The following is a 17,311-nucleotide window of genomic DNA, read 5'->3' as shown; positions in this document are numbered from 1 at the left end:
CCACAATCACTGTGCCAGAAAACTTCCCCTCTCGTACAAGCCTTGGTTTGGCAAGGGCTGAGTCAGATTGGACACATTTGTTAAATTATTTTGACTTCTGATTGAATACTTTGTTTGACACCATGTTATCGGAATGTATCATGCATGTCTGGCTACTGCATTGTACTCAGGTCTGTGAAACTCAACTGGCATAGGAATTCATGAAGACCTTGAACCAGTCATCCAATAAAAAGAGTCTGTGTTTTTTTAAATGAGAATTTCAGTAAATTACAAGAAAGTATTACCAATAGAATAGTTTTACACAGTCTAAAAATACATTGCAGAAAGAATGAGTGTTCTCTTGCGGTGGGGAGGCATTGCTAAAGAGCCGTTGAACTCCTAAGACTTTGTTAAGATTTAGAATAATTGAAAACTTGTAGGAAGAATTGCAGAAGTAGAGTAGAACAGGATTGCAGGAGTCACTCCAACAAGCTTCTTCCTTTTCTCCCTCTATGTCTTTTTGTGTCCTTTCTGCTCACAGTTTGTAAGCACTAGCATCTGTTTCATAGGAAAGGGGGTTTGAAACATGGCGTTTCCTTTTCCCGCTCTGAAAATGACCCCAAAATAGTCTCTTACTCATTTTATGCAATTGTTCTGGAATTTGGAAAACCCCACAGACGCAATGTACAAAGCTCCATGAACATCTGGAGACTTGGCCAGTTCTGCACAACTCCCATTTTCTTTTAATCGGTAGAAATTCCTTCACTGATTGTGTGCCTAAGGTAAATTGCTTCCTTTTGAAGCTGCTCACATGCATGCCGGCTCAGCTTTCAGCTCGGGTGAGGACAAGGAATGGACCAAAAGCTCACTTCCACCTCCCTGATGAGACACCTCCCAGACTGTGAAGATCTTACCCCCTTGTGTGGGTGGTTGATGGTGAGGCATCTGATCCTTGGGCCCCCTTCCTTGCTCCAGCCTCTCTCTTGCTCCGTGCAGCAGAGCTTTGGAATTTGCTGGGTTGATTTCGCTCTCAGCTGGTCTGTTAGGCTATTTTAGTACCCCTCAGTTAAATTTGCTGCATTACATGGGCTGGGACTCATCTTCCTGCAGTCTTTCTGATCTTTTTTCCCCTCTACCAGTAGTTGCTAAAGTCCGTATCTGACCAAAGTGTCTGACAAAAACAGACATATCTTCCTTCCTTAGATCCCAAAGTATTCTTAGCAGTTGGGGCTTTTGTGAGACTATGGACTTTTAAAACAGATTTAAATTGCTCCTGTCTCTCTCAACAACTCTATCCCATTGTATGAAGATTTCCATTTCTGCTCCAGAGGTAAAACCAACTTACTGACTAAAGCCCAGTTATCTATAAATCATATGTTTCACCTGAGCTGTGTTTCCTCACAGGGAATTTCTACACACCAGATTTGTAAGGCCTTTTTTAAAGATTTTTATTGAATAATTACATCCCAAGAAACCATTAATTCATTCAGTACTTTGAGCACACTTGGTCAAATTCTAGATGCCCCTCTTTAAAAGTGACTTTCCCCCCAATTTTTATCTATGAAAACCATCAGGGCCATATGAGGTTTGGTGGATCCCGGGGCTGGGAGAGTTGGAGGCACCCTGGGTGGGTAATGGCAGAGCCTGGCATTCAGGGCCCATCCCACCAGCCCAGCCAAGGGCACTGGGCCATGGGGAGGAAGGGGGAGCCCTTGGGAGTGGACAGGGATGGTCAGGACTGGCATGCCCTCAGGGTTGTAAAACTGAATGTGTTTGAAGCTAAACAGGTTGGGCTATAGCAAGTCCTTGCCTTCACTGCCTCTGATTGTCCATGGTGATGTTTTCTATACATTTCACAAATCCTACTCTCTTTTCAATAAACAAAGACTTGTTCTGTTGCCCAGACCTTAACACAAGATCTGTGGGGGGGCATCTTTATGCTAAAAGCTTTATGTCCAATGATTTTTTAGAAAGTCTGATGAATTTTCATTGCATGCATATGATGCTTTGCTCTTTCTTCACTTATTTTTAGTTGCCATTTTTCCCCAGTTCAAAGATACTGAGTGATTTAATCTTTTGCATGCCTGACAGGTTTATTGCACAAAAGCTTTTTTCACCCTCTGGAGGAGTTTTCTTTTCCCTGCTGATGGCACTGATGTAGGCTATCTGCCTTAGCCACAGCACTACTGTCCCTTCTGTAAGGCATGTGGATTGATTTCAGTCAAAGAATTAAATGATATATTCACTTAATTCAATCTTATTGATTAAAAGGAGCCTAAATTAACATTCTCTACTCACCAAAATGAGGCAGTGTGTTTCTTTGTTCACGGCTCAAGGGCTCATTTCATCTAGTATTATCTGTAAAATCTCCTCTCAGATTGTTCCCCTTGGTGTCTTTCTTCACAGCACACATAATTTTTGAGCAGGCTTGCTTACGGTCTATATTTCTGATGAGAATTTCTGTTTCTTTAAGCTTACTCCAAAAGAGGAGTTTTACCCCCACTCTGGGGCTGCTATTGCACTTGTCAGCTCCTGTCATGTTTTAGTTAACTAACTTTTTGTAGACAAGATGTTGGGCACTGACAAATGTTTCTGCAGTGGGTGACAGTGTACAGGCAGACTGCTGGCACAGACCACAGTTTTCTACCACACTAGTTTTGAGGAATGCCCATTTCTTATTTGGGATGTACAGATCCAAAACTGTTACCATGGAGCTGGATTGCCATGTGACAGCACATTTAGCACTACCAGGTTAGGGTCTGGTGAAGGCCATTAAGATGTGTGGTTATACTCAGTTTCTGAGCTGAACTTCTACCTGGGAGATTCTAAGTTTTAATTTGCACATAAGAAAATGTTCTCTCTTACAAGATTTCAGTATATGATTTCTCAGACTCCAGACTTCTTTCCCAATGTCAGAGCCACCTCCTCATTCAACATCTGGCAGCACATTTGAAGACAGACAGCTCTCTGACTGTATGATTTTACCCATTTCCTGAATTCTATTCAGCCCCTTTGCAGAGCCTTTCTCTTCAGTGCTTACAACCCCTTTTCTGCCTTTTCCCTCCATCCTTTGTATCATTAAGTGACCTGCTTCCTTCTGGGCCCCTCAGGCAGCACCACTGCTTGTGGTGGCAGCCTATTCCCTGTGTGCAGCTTAGTCCTGGTGTTCTGAGCTTCATTGACCCTTCATCTCATTCAAGATTGATGCTGCACTTAGTTATCACCAGCATCTTTTAATCCAGTTGGTCTTCTCTTGCAACCTATTCATTTAAATTCTCTTGGCCAGCTTGGATGATAGTTTTTACAGAAGATGCCAACAAAGAGAGAGTTGTATTGTTCAAGAGCATTGGTTTTTCACATAAAGATACCCACTGGAAAAAAACTGTGAAGAGAATAAGAATTAGTAGACTGGAAAGACATGGTAGTCATGTTTGGTACAAGGCTGGTTAAAGGGTATGTGTTAAAGGATATATGACAGACAAAAACTATCAAAAAGCTTAGAATCAGTTAAGGGTTAAAGACAGTAGTAAATCATAAGAAAAACATTAAAAGGAATAAAAGCTTTTCTCGTCTTCTGAATCAGACTGTGAATACATTTTCCTTGCCTTCACCCAGCAAGCCTGTATGAAGACAAGTGTGAGAACGCAACTTGCAGTTGCAAACCCTGAAGTCACAGTTTGTGACATGTTCATTTATCAGGTAGTCAGACATGTGCAAAGCATCTCAGCACCTCTCTGAAGGTCACTGCCCTGAAGAGCAGGGGCAGAGGGGAGCCCACGAGGGCACCTTTTGCTGCCTCAGTGCCGTGTAAGCCAGGTTAGTTCAAAACACTTCCCCTAGCAGTTTAAACTAGGTCATCCTTGTTCTGCTGAGGCAAACAAGCAACACCCACACTTTTCTTGCCATTGGCAGTGTGATGGAAGAATAAATCTTCAGTAAAAGGCCATCAAAGCCCAGCAAGGGCCAGTCATACCTTCAGCAATTGGCACTGTTCAGCCAGCAAATATAAATCAAAGGCTGCCTTCTCCCTTGTGGTGTCAGGCCAGTTTAAACCATGCCCATGCTCTCTCCCCACCATTTATTACTTCCTCAGCTGTGACATGTGAAGGGTAAGCCTACCTGAATCCTGTAGCTTGGCGCCTTACAAATCATTTTCCAGATATCTCCCACTTCTTGTGCTTGGATTCCTGTTGGGCAACAGTTTCTAAATACGCAAACTCTGTGCCCTCTGTGGAAAATTAAGCTAAAAGATATGCTCCAGAAACAGTCTTGGTAAATAAGGATCAGGATATAGGACCAGATTAGTGCTTGTCTGCAATGTAGCCTCTGAAGTGCACCTAGGATGGGCAATGGTATTTCACTCCACAGATGTGCTCTTATTTTCTTGCACTCCTTACTTGTGTGGCATAGCTATTTTATCTCTGTGGATTGATGGGGGGGTGGAACAACTGCTCCAAACTTCTTTTGCTTTGGGTTCTGGTTTTGTGTTTGTTTTCTTGAAACAAAAACTCGTAAGAAAAAGTTTTGATTCTGATCAATTACCTGAGCAGGTTCATATAAATACCTCACAAACAAATATTGTTGCAATATGGAAAAGAACAGGAACAAGAGTACCCTGCATTGCTGCTAGCATTTGTTCCTTGGACCAGGTCACAGCTTTAAAGAGACAGGAGGAACAACCTTCACAGTCTCCTGTGCTTTGGAGAAAGTTTATCCTTTTCGCATATTTAAGGCTTTATCAGCCTGAGGGATAATTGATACTTTCCATCAGTGCTCTTCTGTTAAAAGGCTCTTTCCATGCATCTGCTATGGTAAGAAATATTCTTCCCCTTTGCCCCTAGATTCCTTCCTGTGTTTGAAATCAAGAAATCCCATCATAGCACAGGAGAGCTGAATATTCATTTCAAAGGAGACAGCGTTTCCCACAAAGTCTGTGAGGGATTAAATGACAACCACACAGTCTTAGTGAGACACACAGAGTACTGAGAACCTACACATTTTAGAGGAGAATGTTATTCAGAAGTTTTTGAAAACAGTATTTAGTAATATGAAAATGAAATGGAATGATTGTGTCTTTCATAATCACATTTACAACTTGGTGAATCTTGTCTGAAATTATCTCAAAACCTTCTCTGGTCTTGCACTAATGTGGTAGGTTCAGTTTTGGTAGCTGACTTGTTGCCCAAATACACTTGTTTTGCTTTAGTATATTATTGTGCATTATTTTAGGATTTGTTTAGAGGTCTCAGTTAAACTATAACTATGCAAGTTTGCCTATTTACTGAATGCATTCAAGTGAATAAACATGCCATTTCTTTGTTACAAAAAAAAGCAAGGTTCCTGGCTTACATCAGTCTGTTGTCTCAGAATAGAATCAAAGGCTGCTGAGGTAGCTGAGGTCCCTATTTAGAAATAGGAAAACCTTTGTTTTGTGTACACAGACACTGAGCACTCCAGTGTGAGATGTCAGAGGAAGTTGGGGGTTAGCAAGCCCAGTGCTAGCTACATTCTTGGCATGCAGTCTGCCTGTAGCAGTATTTGGTGTTTCTGTTTACTTGCCACATATGAGAATTAGTAGACTGGAAAGACATGGTAGTCATGTTCAGTGCAAGGCTGGTTAAAGGATATGTGAGACTTCATCTTCTGTTTCCCTTGATTCTTACCCCAACTGTTTTGCCATTTACCAGTCCCCTAACACCCATAAAACTGTAGCAATGCAATTTTCTTAGTCAATGAATTACAGGATTTGCACAGGATGCAGCAGCCAGCTGTAAACAAAAAATGAAGTAGAAAACAATTCCATAAAAACAGTTGTTAACATTTGAGTAGCAAACACGGTAGCAAACATGGTATTTTCCAACAGCCTGACAGTATCAAGCCTTCTAATTCCAATGGGCTTTCAACTGGAAACTGGGAAATAACTTGCCTTTGGATATTTGTAAATTCTTTCTTGAAGCAGCAAACACCTGTGTGTTTGCACTACCAGAACTTTGTTCCTTTTTGCCTTTTCTGCCCAGTTGCTACAAATAGGATACACTGGAATATATTGATCAGTGAACCCTTTCTCCCCTTCCCCCCACAACTGGTTCAGAATTCCACAACTGTAAAGATTTCTTTTCTTTGTATTTGTGGGCAGAAGTTTGAGTACAACAGTGGGATTTGCCCTTCAGTTCTGTATGTGGGATCTGCCCTTCAGTTATGTTGGTAATTTTTTTCCGTTGGAAAGCTACTGAATATTTGCTAGAGGGTTTTTTTTGCTCAAAAGCATTCTAAACCCTTTAGAAGCCCTGCAACACAGCTAACCCCTTCTGCATCTGGCAAAATTCTCCTTCAAGTGTAAAGACTTCAAAAGCAAGTGTAAATCTCTTCAGAGAGGAAGCCAAGAGTGATGCATTTGTATTTGGGGCAATCCAAGCAGAATAAACTCAGACGGAGGGAAATCACCTGGAGGATGAGCAGAATTGTGCCATTGCTCCCAGTCACAATTATCAGTGTAAAAGCTGCAGAAGATCAAGCCATCAAGCCCTTGCTCTCTGCAGAGGTAAAACTCTGAAGCCAGTGTTCATCTACTGAAGACTAATCTGGCAGAAGGACTCTGCCTAGGTAGAATAAATTTCTTGGTGGCAAAAAATCTGGAGGGCATTTTGTCCTGACTAAAAATAAGAATGCCTGGCTGAATTCAGGGCAGCCTTTGCTACTGACTGACCTGAATAAGCTTTGCTAGTTGAAAGGGACAAGTAGATCAACTTTGTAGGTACATTTAGTGAATCAACTTTTGCCTAGAAGCAATGGGAGAAGGTTTCCTCTTATCCTTAGAAAAATAGGTGAATGTCTTCTCAGGGAAAAAATCAACTTTAAAAAACAAACATCAAAAGATTGAGCTGAGTTTTGTTAAGAACCAAATGTGTGCTAAATTAGGGTTGTATGTTTTGCTTTTTATTAATGGCATCCTCAGAGGATACTGACTCACTGGATGACGGAAGTGTTTGTGGCTTGGGACCCATCCTGAGTCACTCATCCTAGAGCTAGGGAAGCTCTTCTCTTAATATAAGGAAGCTTCCAGATTCATTTGTCATGTGCTTCAATACTAAGAAATAGGGGCAGCAAAGCACTCAAGTAGGGCTCTCTAAAATGGAACAAGTTATCTTGTGAGGTTATTCAGCTACTGGTGAGGTTTTCTAATAGGGAACAATCAGGATTTCATCAGCCTTTGAGTACTGTTCTTTTTCCACTCAGTCAGACCAGTGATTGGTTTTGCAAGTCACCCTTTCACCCTGTCCCAGCAAGGAGGGCTTTGCCAGCCATGGACACACACCACAACTGTGGTCTGAAGAGGAGAGTTAAAGGAGCCAGCCAGGTTGATTTGTTCTCATCCGTTTTGGCTGCCTTCAGAGCCTTTCTCTGATGAAAATTCCTGTGTCTTTTCTTTGCACAACTCTAACACTCCTTCAGTTATTTTTCTGCTGTTCCTAGGAAGTGATAGATTAAAGGGCTGCACATATCTGATTCAGCACTGTGTTTATACTTAGGTGTTTTAGCCTGATTAGAAACTCAACTCTTCCCGCTACTCAGGTGTCAGGATTAGTGCTGTGGAAAACATCTGCTTTTAGGGAAAAGAGATAAATAATTCAAACATAATGCTGGAAGTCACCTTCTTTTCTCAGTGTACTAGATGTTTACCAGGACCTTCTAGCAGTCATAATCATTGTGATGTCTCTACTCTGTGAAGCTGGCACTGTTGAAGGGAGTAGCAATTGTAAGGCCTGTTTTGCCTTCATGCTGCACTAAACACATGGCATGTAAGAAATGGACCTTACCAGTGGTAAAATGATAAAGGATTATCATTGTCAGTATATTTCAGTCAGAACTGCAGAATTTTCATTGTATGTTTTCCTAACACTTGGCCTGACTGCAGCAAGGTATCAATCCATAACTATTCCTACAGAAAAAGTATGTATTTTTAATTTAACAGTTAATTATTTTTAGTAGTCTATGTGTTTTATAGAAGCACCCAAGCTGAGGAAATGTTAAAACCATCTTTACTTAGATGTAAAGAGTTAATGCAGTTTGAACAGTCTGGGCAGGGTTCTGTTGAGCAAGTTAGTTATGCATGCACTGAAAAGATGCCCTCAGGATGCTCACAAAGCTAGGAACCTGCTGAAGCACTCTTTGAGTTTTCTTCTCATTCCTCTCTTATTCACCTCTGCGTGTTTGTTTCTGTTGCTACCAGGTACCTTTTGTTTCCAAATTATTGCCACATGAGTGGGCTTTTGGAACTGCCTGGAGCTCTGGCTGAGGCACAGAGTCCTGTGCATGAGTGGCAGCTGTCAGTGGCTCAGACTTCCTTCACGCCACATGTCAGGGTTGCTGTGATGGCTCAGCCGCCTGAAGAGGAGCTTGTGCTTCAGCTGTCTCTGAACTGCACTGAGGGACAGCTCTCTTTGTAAAGTAGTCCTTAAAACACGCAGCTACTGCTCAGCAATAAAACCCGAGAACATTAAGTGATGTGTGAGCTATTTTAAATGTTAATTTTCAAATCCTTCCTGTTTAAACATTTAAACTTGATAGCATTGTTTATGAAATACACCCAACGTTATTTTTATCTAATTGCAAGTTACTCCCATGGTCTATTGGAAATGTGCTGGAGTTTACTGAGAAATAACATTTGAGTAGTTGGACTGCACTCTGAACAGTGATGCAGTGGGAAAGCAGCTCCAGTTTCAGTGCAGTAAATGCTGCTCAGGCTCAGTCTGCAGCTGTCCATTACCACATGCTGCTGCATGAACAGGGCAAATATGTAAGTCTTCTGCCTGTGGCTAAGCCATGCCTGAACTCTGTGCTGCAAACTGTAACCCCTGAAGAGGAAGGCTTTGTGCTGCACCCTGGGGTCCTGTGGCTGTTCAGGTGTTCTTCTGCACCTGTCTGGGCTCTGAGAGCTTCACCTCACCTGTGCAATTTGGCAGTGCAGTGCTGCTGCAAAGCGGGATGCGGAGCTGGCACAGCAAAGGATTGGCTCAGTCTGTAAGAGAACAAATTTGATGTGAGACTTCCCAGTTCATACACATCAAGATGGTTTCTAATTAAAATGTCTCTACTGCTTTAAAACTGTCAGTCAAAATGGGTTTCTTTTTGGCTTTTGGGGAGTGGGAGATTTTTTTTTTCTGAGTGACCTTAATTTACCCAGGCTATACAATGGGTGGCATGATCAGGACAGTCACAGTGACCACTTCTTGCTCTGTGGTCCTCCCCCAACATCTTTTGTCCAAAATACATCAGATCCATTCATGAGGTTTTCTTCTTCCAGTCTTACACTATTCCTAAAAAATTCACAAAGACAGAATTGAGATTCCAAAAAATAATGCCAGCTGGAAACAGAATGGAGACTGAAGCATTCCCATCTAGAGAAACAGGCCAACAAAGAGAATATTGTCTTCATTTTGTAGAAGTTTATTGTCAAATTGCTTTGACCTCAGCTTTAGACTTATCTATATGTTTCTCAGTAGCAAAATTTGAAATGCTGACAGAACAGCATGAGTGCTCCTGGTACAGTAATCTCATGACATCTTTTGTGGTCAGTCTTTATGCTCACCATGATAAAACAGCAGCCCAAAAGTGCACGTTATGTCTAATTACCCTCACTCAAACTTGGATGCTATGAAATGGACAAATAAAAATCAGCAAACGTTTTCTTGACTCAACTGCTGGCAGTTTCCAGCTTTTGAAATATTTCAAAATAAAAGTATTTCTGAGGCTTTTTCAGTTAACCAGATGCAATCCAGCTTCTAAATATAATCGTGTTTCTGCCTGGAAGCCTGCCACAAAGAGTAAGCACCAGTACTGAATATTCCTGATAGCAGCACATAAGCACATAGGGTAGCTTGTGAAACAGCTGGTGTCTCTTTAGCTGTACTTGGTCAGGAACATCACAGTCCACAGGGATGGCAATGAGAGTCAGGTCTGCAGGCATGAATAGGTCATCCAATTAGTGACAGTCAAATCACATCAGATCTTTAAAGTCTGCAAGTAAAGACTTCATATAAAACCAGCAAACAATCTTTGTTTCTGCAGAAGTAGACTGAAATGAAGAAAATACTGCCAATATGGAAATTCTGAAACAGACCTTGAACATTCACATCTCTAAACTGGTATCACCATACTCTTACCTAATGGTTTGGAATTAGGTTTGGAATCCAGATAATTCTGAAGGTAAACTGTGTTTTGAAAGATCTTTTAAAATCACTAGTTTTAGGAACTTTAGTCATACAGTGATGGAAAATCTGTACTTCAGAGCTGCTTCCTGGGCTAAAAGTTATGCAATAAGAATGGGGAATTCCATCTCTGAATACATATAATAATCTATTTTTGTTTAAACAGAATGGTGATGAGGTACATTATGGGCCTAGTTTTCTTTCACTTACTCTCCTTCTCCCTTATGAAAAATCCCTTCAGTTAAAGTCTTAAAAATAAAATACAGAAAGAAACAGGATTCAATTTATTGAAGACATTCAATTTATTGAGATTGGGAGAAATACCCCTGTATAGAGAAGTTGCAAAATGAACCTCATATAAAATTCCATGGTGGTTCATAATCTTGTGACATATCTAATGGCAATTTCCTGGGGGATGGGGCAGAATGGTCGTAGCTCTTTGCTTGACAGATAAGCTATCAGATTTTCATTACAGAGAAGAGGTTTTTTTCATTTCTTCTGGATGTATTATAGTAGTTATTAAGGTCAATAAAGCACACCGTTGAGTCTGGGGAAGATGACAAGAGATACAGCAAACAAGCTATTATTGATCTGTCTCGAGGACAATGAAATACCCACTGACCCATTCCCAGATCAGATATTTACTGCTTTTCCTTATTGCTAGATGACAGCTAGCTTTATGTTTGTTGTACATAAATATTCCAGTTTGCTGGAGTACATATGTTATGGTTTAGAATGTTATGGGGACAGATGAAATGCAACAATATATGCAATGGGATGAACAGACACAGATCTGAAAAACAAGTTTAATATTCTCTTTTCTAGCACAAATGGTCTTTGTAAAAGATACCCACTGTCAAAAGAATACACTGGGCATGGATTTTTACATGTGCATCTAAATGCAAGTTTTCATCTTCCTCATACATTATTAAAATTAATGGATGCCAGTACCCTGTCCAATTATAAGCAGTATAAAGATTTTTACTTTAAATTTTAAATTTATGCTATCATTTTTATGGGATCATTGAAAGCCCTTGACAGATTTATATAATGCATGAATTACAACCAGTTGTGAATTACCAGATTGCAGTTCTATCATAAGCATCAGGTAATGTCATAAACCACAGGAGAGGAGACTGATTCACTAAAGGAGCCTGATTCACTAAAATCCCAGTGGAAATGCAGATCTGTAACTTCATCTTATTTGCAGTTTTTACATACAAACTCTGTGCGAGGAAATACTGATGTGTATAGATCTCCTCACCTAGATTCACTTCCCTCAACTCCTCCAGCTTCATAATTACCTCAGTATTGTGACTCTTCACATCCATGGGCATGTTGCTTTGGATGGCAGATACAGTCACTGTCTCAGCTCCAGTTTTAAGGCTCATGAGTCCTAATGTCTGTCTGTTCTACTGTGCATTAACACTGGACTGCCCTCTGCAGAAAAGTCAGCAAAAGCAAATATGGGACAATTCGTGATGCACACAGGTCTACAGGCCAGTGAATGGGCTTAATCCATCAATGAAAGTGTCTGTCTAACCTCCCTGTGAAAGAATGGTGTATCTGGGGTGTGGTATATCCCCTATCCTGATGCAGATTCTTGGGATGCACTGTCAGTCTGTGCCACCTCGGTCACCACAATGCAGGGAGAAAGGATTTCCACCTTCTTTAAAGGAGCGGGCAAACCAAGGCATTCATAATTGTAGCTCTTTTGATGATCCACGGCATTTTCCTACCCTGTTTGTACTGCCTGGCACAGTACAGAAGGGAATTTTTCCTCTCCTGTGAGGATATATCAGTCTGTATATGGCTGTGACACATTCACATCCAGTCTGTCCAGAGCTCAATCACTTATGTTTGACAAATGCAGACCTGTGGTTCATTCCAGTTCTAACACTGAATGAAAAGGCATTTAATAGTAAAGTCAGGGGACCTGTTAACCAGGGGAAGAACCTCTTCCATGTCCCCAGCCAGTGCACTGGTAGGTGCAGCCAAGTGCCAGCAAGCCACCAGGGCTCCAGGACCCACACTGCCAGCCACCCAAATGGTTTCAAAGTGCAATGCACCAAACTCTTGTCACTGGGATTCAGTCGTGTCACCTAATGCCTGCCCACACTTTCCTGAAGTGTTAAAAATTAAAAATGTGTGGTTTACATAATTTACACCTCACCTTATCTTCCCCAGTGCTCACAGTTTAAGGTATTGTAGCTTTCTGAAAATGTTGGAGATAGGTGATATTGGAAAGGTAAAGTAAATGTAATGGATACCAAGGGCTAAATAAACCTAGTAGCTAGCAAATAAAACCCAGAATTCAGAGCTGCAAAAAGCCAGGACTTGCAGAATTTGGCATTAGAAAGCAGATTATACAGGTGCAGAAATATGACAGCTGTGGGTGATCGTAGCCAAGGACTGAATTAAAATTGTTCTTGAAATTCCCTTGTAATTAGTGCAGGGACACTGCACATCATCAAAGTCTGTGCTTGTGAGTCCAGGATTTCACAGAGTGAAATAATGCTCATGATGTTGGCTATGTTTTGGTGTCATTAGCAGTAATTAGGCAGTGAGGAAAGTCCCTGCATACCAGAAGGACCCCATTTTGAAGTCTGATATGTCAAAGTATTTAAAAAAACCTGCAGACTTCCATTTTACAATGGAAGCTACATCTACCTAATTTTCACCTTTCATAGTAAGCACTTATGGAGACTATAAATATCCATAAAACAAATAGCTTGTTGGATGTATCACCTTGGTCAAAGTGGATCAACAAAGCTTAGATCATTTCCCCATACTGGTAGTGCACCTTCTTCACCACCAGCTTATCTGCAGATGATTTTTAGAAGAAAGAACATAAACTGGCAGGAGAGTAAAACCTGATTTCAGTCTATTAGTTCCCTTGAAGTGTAATTGGTCAGGGCAAAATAAATCAATACAAAAAAACCATATTAATTTTTAATCTTTGATTTTTCAGAGTAAACATAGGTTTGGTGTTGAACACATGAACAATTCTATTTATGTCAATAGAAAATTTAAAAATTAATCATGGTCCAATTTTTGTTGAGCATTTGCAACAATGTAGATTTATTTTTTTTAAGATTCAAGGGTTTTGAAGATTCAAATTTTTTGAAAGGATGTTGTTGGTGTCTGATATACAAAACCAAGACTTACTATTAAATCAGAAAATGCAATAAAAAAGCTCCCAGTGAAATGTTTGTTACGGATAGTTTATTTTTTCTTTAATACAATGCTAATCCTATTACTTCAAGAGAAAAATATTGGGAAAAATATGGAAACTGCATCTGTCAAAAAGGATCATGCACAGGCACAGATAAGGCAAACCCCCTGACAGTGACCAGTGTGTCAGGACACTGCTAAGTGCAAATTACGATAACTTTTTTAAATGTGCATGTTGGGAAAATAATCTGTAAGCCTTCCTCTAACTTACTGACTTCAAGAACTGCAAAGATGCCTAAAATAAGCATGAATACCAAAAATTATCTTCAGGTCATTATAAAAATCTGTATTGAAAGCAATTTAAGTTGTTCATTGTGTGCAGCTATAATCTTCAATTTGCTATGACACTGCAGGGATTTATGCCCATGTTGAATGTTACACATTGTTCTAATGGAATTTAGATAATGTCTAATTGAGTATAATGCATGCATTTTTATCAGCATTGGAGACCTACTGTGCTGTTTGAACTGCCTAACCCTAACAGTGTATCCACATCACTAAAATGAAACGTGCCTGTGTGATGTGGGATATGTACACCTGAATTCTGCCTGTGAATTTGTCAGTGATTTTCCTCTTGACCTTGGGCAGCTCACTAACAAAGTCTGCTGGCCCATTGCCAGGCAAACTACACTCCTGTGGGGCATAGTAAACTTGTGAAAGGATCAGGCCCTCAGTGCTGTGACCCTGAATTCATTTCCATATTTGGTTCCTTGAAGGAAAGATTACTTTGTATGCAAAGGTGTCTTTTACAAACCTGTAAGACCTAAAATTTTAGCGGACTCTTTTCCTTGAACTCATCCTAAGCAATGAAAGGCGGAGAAAAGCAACTTCCTTCAACAGGCCTTAATCATTTATTGAATCATCTTGACAGACCAAGTTTCCCCAGGCAGCTGTTCTCTGCAGCGCTGGCCCCTCATCCGTGCTGAGAACAGCTGTGGAACTGTTGCATGGAGAAAGAGCAGGAGAATTATCTCTGGGACCTTTCACTTCAGGACATAGTTCTGTTTGCAATTTTCTAGTCCCGGAGCTTACGTACATACAGATGCCATGTCAAAATGAACAAACCTCCATCCTGCAGGGCAAAGCACAGAGCAGACAGGAAATGCCTTAAGGTAACCTTGGCAACCTTAATTTTCTCCATTTGTGCAGGCTTTAATTTTGTCATCACACAGTAATGATTCTCCTTTGGCAAACTTCTCTGCCAGATGTTTAGAGCAGCACCAGCACCACCAAGTTTATGGTATCTAGGTGGTCTGTGCCAGAAAAAAAAAAAAAAAAAAAGGTAAAACCCACATGGAAATTTGCTAATCTTTCAGCTCAAACAAAAACCCTGCAATTCCTACATATTCAGTTTTCTCTTGTAGAAAAAGTGGGGAAAACTGAGGGAAAGGAAACACAAAAAACTGCATGTAAAGTCCATCTTATATAGAAATTATTTTTCAGGGATGCTGATGAGAGTTTATCCAATTCTTTAATACATCTAAAAACAGATATATTGCTAGAAGTTCCATTCGGATCACTAAGAAACCTTTCTCAAGGTTTCTTAGCCATCAAATTTATTTTTCAAACAAACTTTTGTTTACATAAATAGGAAAAAAATCATTCTATTAAAATTATTTTCAATACACCATAAAATATTTTTGAATATAAAACATTTTCAAAGATCAAATTTCTCAGAAAGTCTCTTTTGTGAGAAGCTTTCCCTGGAACTCTCACAAATGGGAAGGCAAAAGAGGAGCAGTAACTGTTACACTGCTTATATAGTGGCTGTTTATAGCACAGTTGCTGATTTTGTAATTTTATAGAGAGACCCCAGCTGGAAATGCAGTGAGATTGTTATTTCCACCCCCACTGGATTAGCTATGCTAGGATTTTGTGTTGGGGAGACTGGCAACTGGGGTTTTTCCCTGTACTAAAACCATAAATAATAATCCTCTGCTCTCTAGCTAGTAATCAGACTAAGAAGAGTTTCTAGGACAATTGAGGAATATCTGCATTAACATTTATGAAATATTAGATAGGAAAGATCCAAGATCCATTGAATTTTAATTTATCCACTATAAATACTTCCACATTTTATTACAACAGTGAAGATGGTTAAAAAACCAGATTATCTATACTGCTTAAATTGCAGCATTTACTGCATGCTGACTGAGTAATCAAATGTCCTATTATTCATTTGTGAATCCAAGGGCTCTACATGTGTCAGGTTCACTATTTTTCAGTTATAGGTGGACCAACATTCTAAAGCAGAAATCAGTGTTTATCTCAAAAGGCAGGTGGGGGCTGTGATCTATTACTATTAAAGCAAGCAAAAGATTGCATTTGAAAAATTAGTCTAGGGTATACTCTGTAGAAAGAAAGTATAAGAGTACACAAGAAACAATAATAAGCAAAAATGAAACGGTGAAGTAATAATACATCAGCATGAAATTAATTTAAGAATCTTGCAAGCTGATGTGCAGCAACTGCAACATCTGGATAATTCCTCTGAAAAATGAGGCAAGCAGATGATGGGCATCCATTAATAATCTCTCATGTTTCTTCTGATGTCACTTATCTCCTGCTACACATTTCCTTAAAATTTAGCATGTTAGCCTCAAAACAAACATCAGGTTATTAATTAGAGTTTGAAAAGTGTTAATGACAATCCGGTTTTCTTAATTTTTCTTCTATTTGAACAGGATCCAAATGCTTTTGTACCCAAGGGCACATATAATCTTGCTTCTTTGAAATAAGAATTTCAGTGTGGAGTTTAAAGTCAGCTGAAAACATCAGCCCAGTCCAAAGGTATCCATCCATATAATAAAAGCAATAGAACAGGGGCTGCAGGTTTGCAGTGTTGGTTTCTAAATTTTCCAGTAACACAGGGAGGATGAAGATCTTTCTCAACTCTCTGCTCTGACTTTTTCTCTGTTGCTATTATGCTATGGGCTGACAGGAGAGGCTGATATGAGGGGCTCACAGATGGGAAGGGAGTGGAGAAATCATCTTTTCTTGTCAAGTTTCCCTAGGGTGGGTCTGGCAGTGCTCACAGTGTTTCCCCTGCCCTATCTCAGGAGTGGGGCTGTTGCAGGTGCCCACTGACCACCTTTCCTCCTCACGCTTGGCTGTCCTGCTAGTACTTTGGTACTTCTTGTAAAGAGGAAAGATGTCACCGTAGAGCGCGACATGGCGCAATCATCAAAACTCAGATCAGAAGGCTGTATAGGGCTATTTATTAAAGCACCATGTTGCCTTTACAGTTTTACAGGATATTTACAGTTTTACAGGATATTTACAGGATATTTACACATACACTGCCCATTGGTCGTGAAAAAGAAACAAAACTCTCAATAGATGAAAAGGAGTCATGTCACTCTGTGAGCCAACTAACGTCCATGTCTTTTGACTTTCTCCCTTTCTTCGCATTGTCATGGTGATAGCCTTGGTACCTTCCTTGAGAAAGATACAGGGCTTTCCTTACATTCAGGAAGCCTTTGCTGGCTCACAAGAACAGCACAAAAATGTCTTTCCTACAGAAAGAAGTGCTAGAGGAGTGGCATTAAACGCAAAAAATCAAGCAGCCATCAAATTGTACCCAAAGTCACCTGAAAGCTCAGCTAACCTACTTCTGAGATCTGCTCAGGAATATGCAGAGTGTTGGATCCAGCTGTCAATCCATGTCCAGGAGCAGGATGAGGTTGGGGGAAGTTGAGCATCTTCTGCTCCCCCCTCACCAGCTCTTCTGCCAGGCACAGGCGAGCAACAGAGGACCTCCTATGGCAGTGTGAAAAACAAAGTGCATTTGGGACAAAGGCACAACCAAGGCATGTTGTAACCAAAAGGTTTAAAACAGAAATTCATTTCAATAGTAGGGTTCAGCAGATTAGAGACTTGCAAGAAGCTTT

This window comes from Ammospiza caudacuta, chromosome 1 (assembly GCF_027887145.1).
Source record: "Ammospiza caudacuta isolate bAmmCau1 chromosome 1, bAmmCau1.pri, whole genome shotgun sequence".
Taxonomy (NCBI): domain Eukaryota; kingdom Metazoa; phylum Chordata; class Aves; order Passeriformes; family Passerellidae; genus Ammospiza; species Ammospiza caudacuta.
The sequence above is the reverse complement of the archived record's forward strand: the minus strand, read 5'-3'. Positions refer to the sequence as shown.